The 6,000-nt window shown below is 42.6% G+C and overlaps 1 protein-coding gene and 1 pseudogene across 3 annotated transcripts in view; one reads left to right on the top strand and one right to left on the bottom strand.

Moving 5' to 3' along the window:
- The window catches only part of SH3RF3 (SH3 domain containing ring finger 3), a 382,241-nt gene that overhangs the window by 319,800 nt on the left and 56,441 nt on the right, over positions 1-6,000 (bottom strand). The window lies entirely within an intron of this gene.
- LOC109394065 (zinc finger protein 706 pseudogene) lies at positions 5,493-5,899 on the top strand (annotated as a pseudogene).

A 6,000-nucleotide genomic window follows, 5' to 3' on the forward strand; every position in this document is an offset into this window, starting at 1 on the left:
CACTGAAAGCCCCAGGGATTAAACAAGTTTTCAGATTTTAAAATAAATTGTTAGAAAATATAGCTCAACGTAAAAAGTCTTGTTGGAATGCATATCTGAATTATCTTTCTTACATTTAGTTATGGCTTTCCTCCACATCTCACACACTATTCCATCCTGTTTAAAAATAAAAATCCAACCTGAAGACCACACTGGCAGTTACAGAAATTACCAAATCTCTATACAAATGACTTAATTAAATCCAACACAAATATGTACTAGGCTAATGAAAATTAAATTCCCAGTAATGAAAGTCTTTTTCCCATGAGTAATACATGCCACAAATACTCTACATTTTTTAAATGCTGTCTGCTCAGGAAAAGACATTTTTTAAAACTAATTTTCCTGTTTTTGGTAGCCAAACATTTCAGGTCACTTTCTAGTAAGCCGTGATTTCCCTAAACAACCCCCACGAGACTGACAGTGACAGGCTCCCTTTATAGGTACAGACACAACCATAAAGAAGTTAAGTAACCTGTTGGACAAACAGGTCAGTGCCATACGCCAAACTGCTCTCAAGGAACCAATATGGGATGGTGATAAGAACCCTGAGTCCAAAATTAACCCATTTTGACTTCTGTTGCTGAGTGTCCTCACTTGCAACATGAGAGCATGGGTAGACCAGGCAAATGTTTTTCAAACTGTTTCCCCAAAAATGACGGCAGGGGTGGGAGCAGTTGGACTGAGTCCCCTTTCATCATCTAGAAAAGCACCACCTTTAACTGTTTCTGTTAAGCAGAGGGATCGTCTGTTGAAAATAAATAAACACACGTTTTCAAAACCCTGGTCTAAATAACCCTAAATGGTCATTATTTTTCTATCCAGCCAGAAAAGACCCAGCCTGGTAATCTCATCCATTAAATGATTGGTGATCCATAAAGACACCTAGAATGTAAGCTTATTCTAAAGTCAGAATATATGATGGGAAAGGAGCACATTATTACCTAATACATTACTAACCGTATGACCCTGAGAAAGTCACCCCAGTTCTCTGAACTGTATTTTCCTCAATTAAAATTTCTTCATGTAAAAATGTGAGCAATGTCTGCACCTGAAGCGAGATGCCATGGAAGACAGTGCCGAGTACAGAGCAGACCCCAGAAGAGAGGGACTGGCTCGTTTCCTTCATGTCAACCGTCACCCCAGGCCAGCTGGCCTCCATTCTCCCTATTCTTAGGTTGCTGAGAATGATCAGGAGTAACTCAACAATATAGACTGTTTCCACCCCAAGTCCATTGATTCATAATTGATCTGACCTTCTTCTAACAGGCTTCATGGTTAGGTATCCACCAGTCAAGCTAACCCAACACCTCAGCTGAGCCCTCAGGGCCACCGCAGAATCCTCATGGAACCTCCAGTTGATTCTCTATCAGTCACCAAACACCTCCTTTCCTATTTCACAGTCACCTCCTGCCTTTTGGTGTCCGTAAAGGACCTTTCCATCCACTTTCCTAAGTATATACCCTCCACTTCTCCCCTTCAAGTGACATTGTCACTACCCTTCCTCTGACCCCGCGCATGGAACACAGGAACTCCTTCACAACTGCAATCTCTCCTTGTCTTTTTCCACATTCGTTTACATATTGTCTATGGCTGCTTTCCTGTTGAACAACAGAACTTAGACTGCAAAGCTGTGGCCTGCAAAGCTTAAAATATTTACTATCTGGTCTTTTATAGAAAAGATTTGCTGACTCCTACATTAAAGCAATTAGTAAACTCATTGGAGTTATCTCCCCAACAAAACTGTGAGATCCTAATGGGCAAAATTTCACAATACTCTTTCTATTTTCTCATTATGTATAGCATAGTGCTTTGCATACCATAAATGTTGAATCAAATGCTTTCTAAATCAAACACTCTCTTAAAAATGATTAATTTGAGCCTCAGTGTGGTGTGTTGTACCTATTTGTTATCCTATCAGTGGGTAACAGGTCGTTTGACTGAAAAAGGAAGAGAAAAACCAGACACCTAGTTGAATTTTTTTAAAAACAATTTGCAGATGATTTTAAGTGCACATTGGCTGTGAAAATAAAACAATACGAAAAAATTGCACTAGGTCGCCTCAACATAATTAGGTGCAATGAGAGTTTGGGAATTTTCCCACCTCCATTAACAATCTGTTCACTCAGGTGTTACACAATTCCACAGGAAAAGGAATCAACATTTTGCAAGTTTGCAACCCATCAGCAACAACATATAAAACTAAGACACCAATATGATCGTGATAGAGGAAAAGATTTTGATCACAGTTTTTGTTAAAGCTCACATGCCCCAAATCACCCCACCTGATAATAGGTAAGTTAAAGCAGCAACAACTACTATGTTAAAAAGTACTTAGAAGTTTCCTCTCACTATGTTAAAAAGTACTTAGAAGTTTCGTCTCCTTTTTAGTTCTGCCACTTCCTTTATCATAAACAGTGAACAGATTTGTTAAAGACATATTATGATACCATTTCACACAACCGCTGTTTGTTTCCAACTTCATGGAGGCATCCATTGTGCAATTATGCACCAAGAGTATGATTTCCAACATTATGTCAACCACTGGAAGGACCTCACACCATGATCTTTTGTCACTGTCAGCTTGAAAACTCTGACCAGTGTTGCAAAGTGGGTCTCACACTTGCGGACTTCATAGAAGACAGTCAGAACTGATAGAAGCTCCAGACAACTAGCTGACAGTGATGCAAACATAAAAGCTATTTTCCTGGGCTTGTAATTCCAACTTTGATTATTTACTAAGACATCAAACTGGTATAATTCCAAAGTATATATTTGTGATAAGCTAGGAAGTCATTTGGTGGAAGAGTCTAAAAAAATGATGAATACTGATATCAATAACATACGGCTTTTTTATTTTGCTAAATAAAACTCTTTGGAGAGAAATTATAATCTGACTGAGATGGTCACTTTTCTCCAAAGAGGTATGACATAGAAAGCAAAATGGGTTGAACACCGAAATTCACCACCTGTTGGGTGGTGAGGTATCAGATGAAGAAGCTGAGGAGTAAAAGCACAGGTGCTGCCAGGGCACTCCCAGAACAGGTAACTGCGTGATGCTCTTGGCCAGACTTCACACCATATCCTTCTTACGACACTTGGGGCTTCTCTGTCACTGTGGGGTATCATAAGCAGCATTTTCCATCCCAGAAGAAACACAACACTGTCATCAAAGTCACAGAATGTACTAGAAGCCTCTGTTAGCAGGGACGTGGAAGCATCTACCCCCAAATGAGCCTCCAGAAGGTGCCTACTGGAACCTGCAGGTCTCTACTCGTGTGACCACCTACATTCTCCCTTCACGTCCAGCCTTGAAGGAAGTTGGCAGGTGCTGGAATAAAGCTCCTCTTACCTCAAAAGAAGCGTCTATTTTTCAGAATAAAAAGAGCACTTTAAACATATTTTCAGATTTATTTTTTAAAACGCTAGAATAAATGCCAGCTGTTTTACAATGCCCCAGAAAAGCAAACACTTTCTCCCTTTCAACTACCCTTAAAGCATTATTCTATTCATGGATGTCAATGCTTAACCTAACTGTAATATTTTGCTTTTGAGGCAGTGTCTCTCAGAAAAGTCTCAAAAGTCACACTGACAACAGCACCACATGATGTGATGGTGAAAAACTCAACCGAAGCACTTAGCACTTAATCATTCCCTAAGCAGCCCAGGAAAGAATGGCTTCCTTCTCACCACACAGACTTGTCTGAGAGAGAGGAAAGGACCACCAGACTCTCCCTTCCAGCTGCAGCCATGATGACTGGGGTTGCTGTTTCTCTGGACCTGGTCTTCCATCGGAACGATGAGGCAAATCTGGGGCGAGCACAGCCCTGGAGGGCAAAGTATCATACACTGTCCAGCCCTGATAGGTAAATGGTGTGGCCCATGGAGACCAGCAACCCCCTGGGAACCGAGCACACAGCTGAGGACAGAGAAAGCCATGCTCCAGATCAGACCGTTTTTCTGTTCTGCTTCGGGATCTTACACTAAGAAGACTACAGAAGTCTGCTGGTGGCAGATAGAGAAGGCGGTGCTGGCAGCAGAAAAGCCTTCCTGGGCCCAGGGAACAGGTCTGGCTCTCAGAAAGACCCTGAACTGTGGTAAATCACATACTGGTTTTCCAGCTCATCAGACCCCTGAGAGCCGTGCAGGGAGCACACAGCTGCAAGCAGGGATTGCTCACTGCCCCCGGAGGTACCATCACCACCCAGGAGGGGAAATCGAATGGAGGGAGTCCCCATGCTGTACCCCCACTGCAACGGGCCAGAGCCCTAGAAAGATGAGCTTTGCAGAGGGGTCACAGGAGTCTCGAGAGGCATGACACACCAAGACTTAATGTTCATGGACATTCTGGGCAAACTAGGCCCAGGAAGGGCAGCACACAGAAAGCACCCAAATCTGTGCTGAATAAGCTGAGAACTATAACCGTGTCACCATCAAGGAGGATAACCTCAGAGAAAAGTCTGAAGCAATCCTCAAGTGTATGCATGCATGTGTAGTATGACACACACACAGGCCATGTGTGTACATATATACATATATATACTTACATGTGTGTAGCCTTAAGCACCATCTTGAGTTTTTGCACACATTGTCACTTTTTGAAAGTCTATGGCTGTCTTTTACATTCTAGGACAAAAAAATTCACTAATTCAATCTAAATAGAGGCAACTAAATGAGTTAAATCAGAATGATGCTTTTTTTTTTTTAATTGGGCAACCATTGGAATTTCAAGTAGGTTTTTCAATCTCAACCTAAGACAGCAGAAGGTAAACTGATGCCTTTGGGGACTGTTTGTTGTAATGACGAAAAAGTAGTATGCACTGTAGGGACAAGGCAGACCATGGCCATGGTGCTCAATAAATAGTGATTAACTGATGTAAGAGGCTGGGCCAGCGCGTATGAGGAGCAGGGCACCAGGGCAAGGGCCCAGCACGGCCTGGAGGAGTCAGGCCAAGTTCCTAAGTCCATACAGGGGAAGCAGCTAAGTGGCTTTTAAGTTTCCACCCAGTTTATAGCATTCTTTTATGTTATAAACTGGGAAGATAAGGAGACCCACAGAATCATGTTTACTAAAAATATAACTAAACTCTGGCCCAACAGCTACAAAGTAGATGTGAAATTAGTAGGTTGAATATATTGCAAATAATATTCGCCAGGGGCCTTCTCTCTCCTACATGCTCCTAAATCCTCACAAATGTGCCAGGTAGGAAAGTGTTCACCTCAAAGTCATGTATGGGGCTCCTTTATTAGGAGAAAAACAAGTTATACAGATCTCCTAGAGTGACATAATAGGATTCTCTATCCCAATCTAAAATCCAGTTCAAAATACGAAGTATCTTGTGATTCATTTGGAGGCATGGGAATATTTATTTGTTTTAGCAGTTATTAAAAATGTCAGGGCCAGGAGTGGGCGGGGGCTGCGAGGAGCAGGCGGGCCCTGGGACGCTTGGGAGAGCTGCGCAGCGTGCCGGGCACGAGGCTTAGTGGCCTTCCCCAAGGCTGCGGCGGCGATATGGCTCATGGACAGCAGAAGATTCGGTCTCAGCAGAAAAATGCCAAAAAGCAAGCTGGACAAAAGAAGAAACAAGGGAATGACCAAAAGGCTGCTGCCAAAGCTGCCTTAATATATATATATATGCACTGTCCGTAGGACGCAAATGCCAGACCCTAAGACCTTCAAGCAGCACTTTGAGAGCAAGCATCCTAAGACTCCACTTCCTCCAGAATTCGCTGATATTCAGGCATAAAGTTGTTTACAGGTGAATTCATGACACCTTTGACTCTTCTACTGTCTCAGATCTTAGGTAACAAACCTGCAGCTGCTTTTCTAACAAACTGTTGGTCAGCAAAAATAAAGGGGCTACAGGGAAAAAAAACAAAAAAATGAAGTCAGGGCCAGCCGAGTGGCATGATGGTTAAGAACTGGCTTGGGACGCCAGAGGACCCCGGTTCGGATCCCAC

The sequence above is a fragment of the Hipposideros armiger genome, unplaced genomic scaffold, assembly GCF_001890085.2.
Source record: "Hipposideros armiger isolate ML-2016 unplaced genomic scaffold, ASM189008v1 scaffold_406, whole genome shotgun sequence".
Lineage (NCBI taxonomy): Eukaryota > Metazoa > Chordata > Mammalia > Chiroptera > Hipposideridae > Hipposideros > Hipposideros armiger.